Below are 15,253 nucleotides of genomic sequence, written 5' to 3'. Positions count from 1 at the left end.
TGGATGGAAGGGAAGTAATAATAATTAAAAGTGTACAAATTAAATTCAAGGTAAATTTTATAGTAATAGTTCCAGTTTCTTCCTCTGAAACAATTATCAAAATTAATATTGTAAATTCAAGAATCAAAATAAAAAATACAATAACAACAAATAAATAATTTAAAAAGTTAAACCAAAAATAACATTCTTTCCAGGACAATTTAATAATGATAACAGCAAAATGCAAAAGGAGGTACCAGGGAAAAGAATGTGGCTTAAGTGATTGGCCTCCTGTCTACCATACCAGAGGTCCAGGGTTCAATTCCTGGGGCCTCCTGGTGAAAGGCAAGTTGGCCTGCGAGCACTGCCAGCCTGCGCATGAGTGCCAGCCTGTGAAGGAAGAGCCAGACATGCAGAGAACTAATGCAGCAAGATCACCCAATGAAAAGAGACAGAGAGGAGAGACTATAAGAGATCAGGGAGCTGAAGTTCTACAAGAGATTGAGCACCTCTCTCCCACTCAAGAAGGTCCCAGGATAAGTCCCCTGTGAAGCCTAAAGAGAATTCAAGCAGACCCAGAAGAACACACAGAGTGCAAAACAATGAGGGGAGATTGAAATAAAGAAATAAATAAAATAAATCTTTAAAAAAAGCTATATCAACAGGAATTTGGGGATAATCAGAACTGAGAAATGGGAACATGTCCCCAATCACTAATAAGATGTATAACTATTTTTTATATTACATAAGAACACTTTACTTAAAATGCAAATATTTAATTTTAAACAAATCGAAAATTGAAATTCATTTATTATGGGTTACTAAATCTGAATAGATGCATTACAGTGGATTAGAAGGAAAACCAAATTTTAAGTTTTGATAAAATTGGATAACTCAAGGCTAACTGAAAGATCTAGGATAAGAAGGTTATCCAACCAGCAGAAAAAGAAAAAAATAAAGAACTACAAACAGAATTAAGTTTTAGAATTATAATCAATAGAACAATTGAATAAAATATTCCTAAATGAAGTGCATACATTTTGAGGCAATGAGCATTACATATGAATGTAACAAACACATTAATAAACCTCTACTCATAACACCTCCCATCGTTAAGTATAATTTCTGAAAGCAAATAAGTACTTCTATAGGCTACCAGGGAAAAAGACAAGAACAACAAAAATAAATTCTGAAATCAATTTACAAACACAGGAAATATTTAAATTAAAATTTTAGTGGGTTTTTACATAGTCATTGAATATTTTTGTGAATTATTTTCCATTGGCAGGATTTAGAAAATAAATCCATTTTTCAACTACCAATGATGTGTCCACTCTTTTCAAACATTATTATTAATACTTTTACCTATCACATGAATATAATTCAATTGTGTCAAAATGCAGAGTCAAGAACATTGAGTAAATTGAGTATTTTATCATAGGTAAAAAATGATGGAGACTGAATTACCATTTCAAGACATACTCAATTCATTAAAATACACTCCTCTCAGTCAGCAGCTTAATGTTAACAGGGAGGAGTGAAGAAAAACCCTGTATTTAGAGTATATAAACTGGCAAGGCAGTAGATCTATCTCTGCTTGCAATAATGCACTCTTAGTTTATCAGTGTGTTACCTTATATTATATCTTGCTTTTATTTAATTGTTTTATTGACATTGTAAAAGTCAATGTAAAGTGTACTAAGCATTGTAATTCATATTGCTGATGCTGTGTACCATAATCAATTCTGTCATATTTAAGATTTTATGTTTTGATAAAGAGAATGAGATAAAATTGTATTTATCTTCACTCTGTGAATTTCGAAGCATATTTAATATTAACATCACCTAATGGAGCATTCACCATAGAGCTCTCTTGTATTGAAATCACTATAAGAAATATCTGAGTCTGAAAACCTGCACAGTCTGAAAACCTGCACAAGAAAATCTTTGAAATATTCATTATGAAGGCCAAAGTAATTACATGCCATTTAGTGCTGCACATTTAATCAAAGAATCTGTTGTTAATAAATGAATGCAGCTATTATATATGATATGTTTGCAGAACAGAATTAAAAACATTTTAAAATTAATGGCTAATTTAAATAATATACTATCAAATCTATACATTAAAACAAGAAAATGTTTAGGATATCAATGTATAAAATTGAATCAGATATAGAAACGAAGAGCAAAGAAACTTGAGTCAAACAGCATTTTTACTACAACCTTCTCTATAAGTGAGTTTATATGTAATAACCACAAATATGTGCGAAAGACATAATTAATATTTAATATTAGAAACATTGATAACTTTACCTGGGGTGAAAAGTCCCATTCTTTTAAACTAGATGTGAAAGTTATAAGTGGAGGGAGTAAAAGAGATAGAAATAAAAGGAAATAAGAAAAAAAAATCTTAATACAAGTCTCTTTACTGATGAAACTTATGAACCAGCAACCAAGAAAACCAAACAGAGCCTGCAACGGTTTCCTATGTCCCTGGGAACATTTGAAATGCATAAATCCATTTCTCAGACGAACTAGAAAATGAACAAATGTTGGATCTATCCACTGCTCCCTTGACTCAAAATGCAGATAATATATATACAACTGTTATATTATTTTATAACTTATTTTCTCTCCTTTAGTTATAATATTTAGTTGCTCTAAGAGTAGCACTCAGTCAAAGTACACAACAGCAAAATATCAGGAACATGCAGAACACATGAAATGTCTCCATCATTGTAAGCATATTTATGAATTTCAAAAATGTAAATGTAGCTTTATTGGACATTCTTGTTGACAATATGGACTAACCTTCTCATTTACCACAATAATACAACTAGAAAAAAATACCCACAACTACTTGAAGTACAAATAGGCAGAAATTGAAAGGAAAATGGTTTTTGAAAATCTTTGAAATCATTCCAGATTAGTCCATAATTCCCAGACTGACTGTTCATCCAGAGGCACTTCTCAGTTCACAGAGGTGCTCAAGAACATGGCACAAGCTAAATGCAACACTCTTAACTAAATGAGGAAATAGATTTCAGAATTTGAGTCTCCCAGAGGTACGAGAAAAGATGGGAACAAACCCAGAGGGACAGGTGACTTAATTTTGTGACCCCCAAAATCAACACACAAATTCCCTTGAAATCATTAACTCTGAATCTGCACATAAAAAGAAGAAAATACCAAATACAAAAACAGAAACAAAACAGAATAGAAAGTAGTTGGGAGTGCTCAGGTATAACAGAGATTTTATCCTATGTCCAATACCGGGGAAACAAAGTTTGGATTTGAAGTCATATCATGTTAAAGGAGCTTGGTAAATAGCCCACTCTTTTGTTGAAATCACAGAAAATATATTCCTTAGGTATAATGAAACAACTAAATAGAATAATCCTTACAAAATCTGAAGCTAATCCACTACAGGATGAAAAAGCTGCCTTAGTCTTCCATTTAATCAATTTTAAGCTTTTATTATTATATGAGAAAAAAATTAAATATAATAACACAAGTGATGGGATACAAAATTATCCAAGAAAAAAACTGAATAATGGAAAGTGAAGTGGCTATGTGAATATCAAACCAGTGAAGTCTTAAGACCAGAAATATTACTAGAGATGAGAAGTAAAATTTTATAGTGATGAAAGTGACAACTAAGCATTAAGATGCACAAGTCTTAGAATTTGAAAGTTTAGAGAGTTACAGGACTCACTTTTCTTCCAAAAATAGTAAGAGGACAGACAGAAACTGTCCAGAACAACAGGTCTTGGGCTCAGGACTTAAAGACCTAGAATAAATTAAACCAAATGTCAAAGAAGAGTCCTAACACAAAGCCACTCAATGCTAAATCACTATGCAAGAGATCATGAGAGTAAACTCACCATAATAATCGGATTATTAGACATCAACAAAAAATTACAAGCCATACTGAGAAAGAGGAAGTAATGGACCAGGCAAAGGAACAAATTAAAACACTAAATGAGCCACAAGATTTGAAGCAATTAATCAATGATGTTCATGCAAATCTCCTAAATCAATTCAAGGAGTTGAAGGAAAATATAGTTAAAGAAATAAAGAACCTTAAGAACACCATGGGTGAGTACAAAAAATATGAGATAAAACAGGTAAAATTGAAAAGACAGAACAGATAGATTAAAGAATAGAAAAAAAAAAATGAGTAGGACCTCAGAAAATCCAATGATAGTCTGAAGTGCATCAACAAATATAACCTGGGAGTTCCAGAAGGAGGGGAAAAAAAAAAGGGCAGAAATATTATTTGAGGAAATAATGGTTGAAAAATTTCCAACTTTCAAGAAAGACATGAATATTCTTCTCCACGAAGCACAATGGACTCCAAACAGAATAAATCCAAAAAGACTTATATAAATACAGGTGCTATTCAGAAGTTCAAATGCTAAAGATAAAGAGAGAATTCTGAAAACAACAAGAGAAAAGTGGTACTTCCCAAACAAGGGATGTCCAGTAAGATTTGGCACAGATTCTCATAAAAAACAATGGAGATGAAAAGACAGTGAAATCGTATATTTAAAATACTGAAAAAGTAATACTGCCAGCCAAGAAATTGTCCTTCAAAAATGAGGGTGAATTTACTCCCTAATCTTGAAGATTTTGTAAAAACTAGAGAATTCATAAACATGAGGCCAGCTGTACAAGAATCAGTAAAGGGAGATCTGTGACCTGAAAGTAAAAGAGAAAAAAGAGGCTTGGAGGAGGCTGTAGAAATGAAGATTATCAGAAAGGGTACCCAAAAAAGTAAAAGGACAGACAAAAATAAGATATGACATATGAAAGCCAAAGGATAAAATGGTCAAAGTACATAATGCCTTTACAGTAATAGAATTAAATGTTAATGGATTTAACTCCTTAATCAAAAGAGACAGGCTGACAGAATGGATTAAAAAAACAACAACTCTAAGCCATCCATGTGCTGTCTACAATAGATTCACGTTAGACCTGAGGGTACAAAGAGGCTGAAAGTGAAAGTTTGGAAAAAGATATTTTATGCAAACAGTCACCAAACAAAGAGCAAGAGTAGCTATATAAGATCACACAAAACAGACTTTAAATGCAAAAATGTTATAAAGAGCCAGACGGCCATTATATATTAATAAAAGGGCAATACTCCAGGAATAAGTAATAATTATAAATATCTGTGCACTTAATCAGAGCGTCCCTAAATAAGTGAGGCAAATTCTAACAAAGATGAAATGAGAAATGGATGTCTCTACAATAATATTTGGAGACTTCAATACACCACTCATCAAGAGATAGAAAAGCTAGACAAAGGGTCAGCAAGGAAAACAGAGAACTTTAATAATTTATAAAGGAGCTAGACCTAATAGCCATACACAGAACATTACATCCCAAATTAGCAGGTTATCCAGTCTTCTCAAGTACTCATTGCTCTTTCTCCAGGACAGACCACTTGTTAGATCACAAAGCAGGTCTCAATAAATATAACAAGATTGAAATTACACAAAATACCTTCTATGATCATAATGGAATGAAGCTAAAAATAATACTATGTGGGAAAGGGAAAAATTTACAAATATTTGGAAGCTAAGCAACACAGTCTAAAACAATAAGTGTGTTAAAGAAAAAATTTCAAGAGGCATTAATAAATAGCTCAAAATAGGAACACAACTTAAGACTTATGCAGCAAAGACAGGGTTAAAATGGAAATTTATAGCCCTAAAAGACTGTATTAAAAATAAAGAAAGCTATAATCAAGACCTTACTGAACACCTAGAGGAACAAGAGAAAGAAAACAGCAAACTAAACCAAAATTAAGCAAAAACAAATAAATAACAAAGGATGAAGCAGAAATAAATGAAATTGAGAACAAAAAATCAATAGAATCAACAAAACCAAAAATGATTTTTTGAGAAGATCAATAAATTGATAAACTCTTTGCTAGACTAACAAAGAAAAAAGAGGGAACAGGCAAATAAATAAAATTGGGAATAAAATGAAGGGTATTATTACTAACACTACAGATATAAAAAGGATCGTAAGAGGATATTATTAAAAGTTATATATCAACAAATTAGACAACCTAGATGAAATGGAGAAATTCTTAGAACACACAGAAACCTACATTGACTTTACAAGACCTCAACAAACCAATCACAAGTAAACAGATTAAATCAGTCATCAAAACTCTCCGCAAAATGAAAGCCCAGGGCCAGATGACTTAATAGGTGAATTCTACCAAGCAATCCTGCTTAAACTCTTCCAGAAATTTGAAGAGGAAGGAAAATTAACTCAAATCATTTTATGAAGCCAACATCACCCTAATACCAAAGGCAGATAAAGATACTACAAGAATAGAAAAGTGTAGACCAATCTCTCTACTGAATAGAGATGCAAAAATTCTCAATAAAAATACTTACAAATAGAATCTAACAGCATGTTAAAAGAATTACACACCTCAATCAAATGGGCTTTATTCTTGGTAAACAAGGGTCATTCAATACAAGAAAATCAAATAATGTAATACACCCCATAAATTAATTCAAGGAATCATCTTTATTGACTCAGAAAATCATCTCGATTGATGTGGAAAATGCCTTTGACAAAACCCAGGCCATTATATATTTTGTCATAACCTATAAATTTTGTGGGACAAAGTGTAAACTATAATGTAAACTATACTCCATGGTTGATGGCAATGCTTCAATATGTAACAAATGTACCACACTAATGAAGGAAGTTAATGTGGGAAGGTGTGGGAGGAGGAGAGGGTGGGGCATATGAGAAGCATTTATATTTGTATGTAACATTTCTGTAATCTAAAACTTCTTTTAAAAATTAATTAAAAAAAAAGACATACCATATACTAGACCATAAAGCAAGTCTCAATAAATTTCAAAAGATTCAGTTAAAAAACAAGTTAAGGACAGCTACTTAGCATGATACAGGGCATATATAAAACACCAACAGCAAACATTGTACATAGGGAAAAGTTGAAAGCTCTCCCTCTAAGACTGGGAACAAGATAAGAATGGCCACTTTCACCACTGTTTTCAACATTGTGCTAGAAGTTCTAGCTAGAGCAATTAGGGAAGAAAAAGAAAAGGCATCCAAATTGTAAAGAATAAACAAAACTCTCAATATTCATAGATGATATGATCCTATATTTAGAAAACCCTGAAATATCTATAACAAAGCTACTAGAAATAATAAAAGAGTTCTGCAAAGTGTCAGGATACAAGACAAACATTCAAAAATCAGTAGTATTTTATACACAAATAATGAAAATCTGAGGAGGAAATCAAGAAAAAATTCCAATTATAATAGCAAAAAAATGAGAATTAGGTATCTAGTAATTAATTTAACCAGAGATGTAATGGACTCATACTCAGAAAACTGCAAACAAGTGCTAAAAGAAAATTTTAAAAAGACCTAAACAATGGAGAGTTTGTGTTCATGGAATGGAAGACTAAAAATATCATTAAGATATCAATTCTACCCAAATTGGCTCATAGATTCAGTGCAATATCAACCAAAATTATAATACCCTACATTATACAGATAGAAAAGCTAATTACCAAATTTATTTGGAAGGGAAAGGTGCCCCTAATAACAAAACAATATCTATACAAGAAGAGCAAAGTTGGAGGACTCACACTTTCTGACCAGAAAGCATGCTATAAACAGTGGACAAAACAGCATGGTATTGGCATAAAGACGGACACATTCATCAATGGAACCAAAGTGAGAGTTCAGAAAGAGACCCTCATCTTTATGGTGTACTGTATTTTTTTAAAATTTGAGATGTTGTGAGTTTACAAAACACTTATGCTGCAACACAGGATTCCCATGCATTGCCTCACCACGAACACCTTACATTGTTGTGACACATTTGTTACAATTAAAGAAATAAATAATGGAATTAAATCATTCCTCTTTTCTTGCAGGCTTTTTTCAACTGTTTCCCATAAATATGACACAGGATTAAAATATTTCTTTCACTCATTGTAACAGATTTTGTGTGTGTGTGTGCACACACACACTTTGATTTTAAAATAACATGTTCTCTTTCAGAAATGTTAAGCTATCTAAAAATGAGTAATTAAATCCAGACAAGTCATATAATGTCACTAGAGATAAAGACAGTGTTTGTATGTTTTCTCCCATGCCAAAAGTTACATTATTTTGTCCCTTCGGCTTCCAATGTTAAGTAGATGTGTATGTTACATTTTATTGATAAAAATAAAGAAGGAAAAAAAATACCCCTAAAAAACCATCATAATGGTACTGTTATCTAAAGTCAATAGCTTGTATTTGGTATATTATTTCCACAAAACATCCTAGTATTAATACCATGCATTAGTATTGGATATGTGTTATAGTTCGTGAGAGAACATCTCATATTTATACTATTGATCACAGTCCTTCATTTACCATGGGGTTCACTGTGTTGTACAGGCCCCTATCTGGTACAATCCATCCAAAGTGTACCCTTAGTGGTTCTCAATTGATCACAAATATGTGCTATCATCAGCTCAGTCCATTTCAGAAGGTTTCCATTACTCCAAAGGGAAAAATCCCAAACTCCCTTCTGCACCCCCCATTTTTGTTCCCTAACATTGATATGTAACTTTCTTTGTCATTGCTGTAGAATTATTACAATATTACTATTATATTAACTTAGTTTATGAGGGATGCCATGACAAATGCTGCAGACAGATTGGCTTAAACAACAGGACTTCATTAGCTCACAGTTTGGAAGAGAGAAGTTCAAAATCAAAGTATTTGTAGGCCATGCCATATCCGAAGTCTGTAGCATTCTGGTAGTAGCATCTTGTAATTAATCTCTACCCCCGTGACATGATGATCTGTCTGTTGCTGTTGCCTCCTGATGTTTCTATTCTGAGTCCAAATTTCTTTTGCCTTTAAGGGAATTCATTTTATAGTCTTAAGGTCAACCTTGATTTGATTTGGCCTCATCTGAATAGGATCTTCAAAAGTTCTATTTACAAAAGAGTTTCACAGCAACTTGGTCCAGAGGTTAGAACTTGAATATGTCTCTTTGGATCACATTATTCAATCTCCAATTATAAATATATATAAGGTAAATATACATAATATATGTGTAAGGTAAATATGAATATATATGCATATAAGTTCATACTCATAATTCGAATTCTAATTCAACACTCTGCAAGATAATTAATAGACTTTCCCCTTTTCATATTTGTAATTTCTTTCTCCTACAGGGAGAAACTAGGATGCCATGTTCTTCAATGTCTCATTTGCATAAGTCTAGAATATGCACAAAACAGTTATGAACTGATAACCCATATCACTGCTTAAAGTGGCCCTAATATACAGATTTTAATTATTGTTTAAAGTTTTACATGGAATTTACATCTGGAGAAAGGCACAAATATTATGAGTTCAATGTGGTGGGATTTGACAAATGAATATATTGATGGAAACTGCATCCCTATTTACTGTCAAGAGTCACACATCAATTGCAAGCTTCTACTTTGAGTTGTGTTACTTTTTATATTTATAAAAAATTGTGGTCAATAGTAATCACCTTTATCCAAGGAGACCTCCATACCTCCATGATAAAATAGTCATAGATGGAATTCCTATGAACAATGGCATATGGCACGCCTTGCCTTTTATTCCAACTAATATGGCTGCTTTAAAATTTACCTCAATGTGGGTGTTTTTTTGCCTAATGAAACCATTTGCTGGACTCACAGATTCTGTTGTAAGGAATATATTATACACAGAGTACAACAGATTCTTTCTGGTCCATAATGTATGAAGCTTGACATGGAAGTCTTGAAGAATGGGGGCTGGGAACCCCTGAAGTATCACTGTTCACTTGTCTGGCAGTTAAATCTTTCACTTTATAATCTTATCTCTCTATATATGTGGACTTCCATGAAGTCTCTTCATGGGACCACTTTGGGCTTTCTTATAGCATGGTCATTGGGTTCAAAGGTCAAATATCACAAAACACAGAGCTAGAGAGGAATCTTGGAATCACACAGCAGTTTTTCTGCTGTACTTTACTGTTGGAGCAGTTACTGCCTGCTGCTCAAATTCAAGAGAATGAATTTTTTTTTGATTTGCATTTCTTTTTAAAAGAAGTTGTTTTATTTTTAAAGAAGCTTTAGATTACATAAATGTTACATCAAAATATAGGGGATTCATATACACCACATCCAACCTGCTTCCCCAATTTCCCCCATTATTAACATTTTTCATTTTATTATGTGCTACATTTGTTAAAATTAGTGAACCCATATTGAAGCATTGCTATTAACCATGATCTATTGTTTACATTACAGTTTACACTTTGCACTGCACAATTTTATAGGTTTCGGCAAAATGTATAATGGCCTGCATCCATTATTGCTATGTCATACAGGGCAATTCCAATGTCCCCCAAATGCCCCACACTACACCTCTTCTTCCCTCTCCCTCTCCTTAGAGCTTCTAGTGGTCATGGCCTTTGTAGCAATGATACAAGTTCCCTTGCTAGGATAATAAGTCTACTTTAATTCATAGTTGCATTCTGCCTTTATGTTTGATCATTCCCCAATATTGAGGATTTTGGGATGGTGATGCTTTCTCTTTTCTGGTTGAAAGGGAACTTAGATCCTATGGAGCAGATCCATGGAGCTGTCTTGCTTGCAGTTATGGATACTTTCTGCTTTTTAGAATGGGCTTTGGCCATCATCATTCTTTTGTTAGTTGTCCTGGGTGAGTCCAATGAACTGGAGAGAGGGTGTTGCAACTCTTCTGTGATTCAGGGCTCAACCAGCAGATGAATGGACTGAAGATTTATGTCTCCGGAACGTATATTTAATGAGCATAATGCTAATTATAGGTTCAAATAAAAGGGACAGAAGAGCCATGTGTAGGGGAATTATAAATGAATCTAATTCTGTTACATTGGGGGACATATATATTCCAAAGTAAGTCCCACTGACAGAGTGCTGAATTCCTGTGATTGTCTGGTAGGTCCTACAGCATTCTCTAATTAAGTGGCAAGAATCTCCTGAGTACATAGGCAGTGCTTAGCAAAGAAGGGCAAGAAACTTGTTCTTACATTGAAACTTATGTTGCCTAAAAGTTACCTCCTGAGAGCCTCCTTGTTGCTCATTTGTGGCCTCTTTCTAAGCCAAACTCAGCATATGAACGCACTACATCCCCTTACCCCCCAGGTGTGGGACATGACTCCTGGGGATGAACCTCACTGGCACTGCACTGTGGGATTATTACCAAGTGCCATCTAGTGATGTATTTGGAAAAAGACTTCAACCATAAAGGGAAAATATTAAAAACATTTGAGTTTTAACATAAGAGATATCAAAATATGTCAGAAGATCATTCCAGAGTTTATGCTCATGCACATCTCAGCAGGATCTCATTGACTGTCAATGGGCCTCAAACAGTGGGGCTTCTGAGAGTTCTAAAAACATCTAGACAGTATAGGGAAGGCACATACTCTCAGGAAATTCAGCACCCTATCAGTTCAGACTCATTTAGAATTTCTTGACATATGATTCTTCTGTCCCGTTTAATTGAACCTGTAATTAAAATTATATTCATTAAATATATGTCCCAAAGAATTAAAACTTCCATATTACACCGATATTCCCTCTCCCATGCCTCAGAACCTCTGGTGGCCATTGCCTCCACATCAATGATGAAAGTTCTTCCATTGATAGAATCACAATAAGGCTATAGTAGAATAACAGTAAGTCTACTCTAGTCCTTCATTTTCCTCCAAGCCTGAGGATTCTGGGATGATAATACCCACTCTCCTCAAATTGAGAGGGGGTTTATATCCCATGGGGCAGATAGATGGGATTACCTTGCTTGAAGTTGTAGACTCTCTCTGTTCCTTAGGGTGGTCATTATCCATCATCATCTCCTTGTTAGTTGTACTTGGTGAGTTCAATAAACTGCAGAGTAGGAGCTGCACATGGAAAGCCCAAAGATTTAAGTCTCTTGGGCATATACCTATCAACTCTAGTACTAAATATAGGTTCAGATAGAAGGGGCAGACGATCCATGTGCAGGGAAATCACAACTGAGTCCACCTATGTCACACTGGGGAGCATAAATTCCAAAGTAGGGTCCACTGACAAGGTGCCAAATTCCTAAGCTTTCAGCCCTGCCTATAATGTCTGGATGTCTCTAGAGCCTTCAGTAGCCCAGCTATTGGAGGTAATATTTACTGTGGCAGTTAAATGGCATCCTGCTTAGACATGCATGAGATTTGAAGTCTTTTAGCCATATACACTCATTTGTTTTTACTCTTTCCCCCTTTTGGTCTAGGTCTTTTTCCCAGTTGCATTATTGGTCAAAACTTAGTAGTAATCCCTCAGTGGCAGGGAGTCTCATCCCTGGGAGTCATGTCCCATGCTGGGGGAAGGTAATGAATTTATATGCTGAGTGTGGCTTAAGAAGAGGCCACATTTGAGCAACAAGGTGACTCTCAGGAGGTAACTGTTAGGCAACCTATAATACTAGGCTAAGTTTCAATTTAAAAGGAAAGGTTCATAAGTACAGTCATCAATATCAATGGCCTGACAATGGTCCATCCTCCTTCACTAATCACTTTCACTATACATGGGGGATTCTTGCTGTCCCATTAGAGAATGTCACAGAGTTCCTCAGGATAGGAAATTGATATTCCTTTGGTTATTGTGTGGATCTCCACCCACTAGGACAATGCTCCATGAGCACTTGAACTCATTTTTATGCCTTATAGGAATGCCCTTGGTGAACCTCCTCCCATGCATCCCACATCACTGACATGCTGCACCAATGATCTTTTCCTGCGACAGTTGTAATCTTTGTGCTTTAAAACACCTTAAAAATGAAGCCAACTAAACAATAAGTACAATTAATAAGGAAATGAAATAATAGTGATAGTTTTAAAAATAAATAAATACAAAAATTTTTCAAAATTTGAAATAAACGTAAAAAAATTTGGCATTATATCTTTCATCACTGTAAGATCTGTCGTCTTGTACATACAGTGACATTTCTTCCACTCATTCCCCCAGGGTCTTATTTTTTTTCATTTTATCTTCAAAAAAAAGCTTTAGATAACAGAAAAGTCATGTGCAGAATACAGGAGATCCCCATATACCCAATATCCTCTTCCTTTTCCCCCTTCCCCTATTAATAACATTTTGCATATGGATGGTATATTTATTATAATTGGTGTACAAATATTTAAGCATTGCTATTAACCATGGTCAATAATGTTCATTATCATTTACATTTTGGACCATACACTTTTATAAATTTTAATGAAATTTACCGTGGCCTCTATCCATCATTGCAAGATCATGTATAACTATTCCAATGACTCAAAAATGGTCCATGTTGCATCTATTCTATTTTGCCTTTCCTCTCCCCTCGGACACATGGCAACCACCAAGTTTCACTCCTTGAAGAAAAACATTCATAGTTACTTGCAACAATGTTGAGGACTTGACATACTGATTTGTCTTCCCCTATGATGCACTGTCTATGCTCTTGAGAGATTCCTGCCCCTCTTTGAGAACTTAGCAGAACTTCAGAGTGGAGTACAACAAACTTCCCATTCACTGTGTGGTTAGAAAGTGGATATCCATAGTCAAATGGGTTTTTTCAATGGCTAAGAGATTTCAAAGTGAGTCGGGAGATCATTCCAGTGGTTACACTTACATGTAGGATCTCATTGACTGCCATACTAAACAATTGCTCAAATATCTGGGCTCCTGAGGACTCTAGGGACATCTATACACCAGAGATTGTAACTTTGACCCTACCTCTTCTTGAATGGAATGTCAATATCATATCGTAAGTTTATGTTGGATGGGAGAAGTTACTATACTGCAGTCAGTTAGAAAAACACTCTCTGTTTCAAAGGTGATGTTGGAGAATAGAGCATTTTGCTTTACTTCTTATTCAATAATGCTGTAGAGATAATGAAACATACTGGAGGATTATCTAGTACATAACTTTTATATTTAGCTTCTCAAGTTATTCTAGGAGACTGGCAGCAACAATCATTGTTTTAGCATTTGAGAAATAATATTTCCCTTTAACTTTGCATTTATCTTCCTGAGAACCATTCACTTCTTTGAATTTATCTTGAAGAACAGAGTCCACCAATAGGCAAATATTAATATTATCAAGAATATTGACTGGATAAATCTATGCTGTCTGTAAAAATAAACAAACAACAACAACAAAAAACAACTAATACCACAAACAACAATGGAAAATATTCTTTTGGTGATAGCTTGATCAGCACCACTCTACTAAATTAGTTGGTATAATAGCATAACTACACATTCAACAGGACAAATAAAATACTGTGGAATCTTTGTGTTTCAGTTACTGACAGTTGGGAATAAAAAGCAAAATAGATAACTTCATACCAGTACTTTAGAGGAAATGAATCATATTTTTATATTTAAACAAACCATTTATTTAAATTAAGATGCTGATATTCAATATAATTTTCTATTTAAGAATTATGCATAGTGAAAAACTGATAATTATAAGACAGTCATAAAATCCATCATATGTTCTCATTTATTCAATATATTCTTTGGCATATCCGAAATTAAACTTGCTTTATGTGTTCTTGAAAAAAAATGTTTGTAAAATCAACTATGGGGTATTAAATCAGAATATATTTTCTACTTCAATTATAAAAGTATGGCCAAAACAAATACTAACATAAATTTACACAACTTAAATAATTGATTTATGTTCAAATAAAACTAAGTTTCCTTGTGTTGAGTATCATCATTATAAATAATCAAGAACAAAATTAGCCTCTACATTATTCTTTTAAAGAGTAAGTTCTCTTGGAAGATTTTAAGCATATATAATGATAAAAGAATTCAATTTTTTTTCAAGAATGTAGCTTTAAATAATAGAGCATACAATTATTTAAATTATTTATTTAAAATTTCTGAGCTCACCAAAGATTTATATTCAATAATATAGTCAACACCCTTTATTAATTTTAATCTAAAACATCTTCCATGGAGGAAGAAATTCTGTAATTTTTAATTTCTAACACAGAATGTCTTTCATATGGAATAACAGTTAATCCAGAAAGGATAGAATAGAAATACTCTCTAAATTCAGGGTGCTAGTGAGCACTAAAGGTTACTGGATATGAATCATTCAGCTTGAAGGGTCAGACTAACTTTTGTTAAATTTATATGTCTTCATGTTAAGTTATTTCAATAATTTAGCC

Source organism: Dasypus novemcinctus, chromosome 12 (genome assembly GCF_030445035.2).
Source record: "Dasypus novemcinctus isolate mDasNov1 chromosome 12, mDasNov1.1.hap2, whole genome shotgun sequence".
NCBI classification, from domain to species: domain Eukaryota; kingdom Metazoa; phylum Chordata; class Mammalia; order Cingulata; family Dasypodidae; genus Dasypus; species Dasypus novemcinctus.
Note: the sequence above shows the minus strand (reverse complement) of the source record.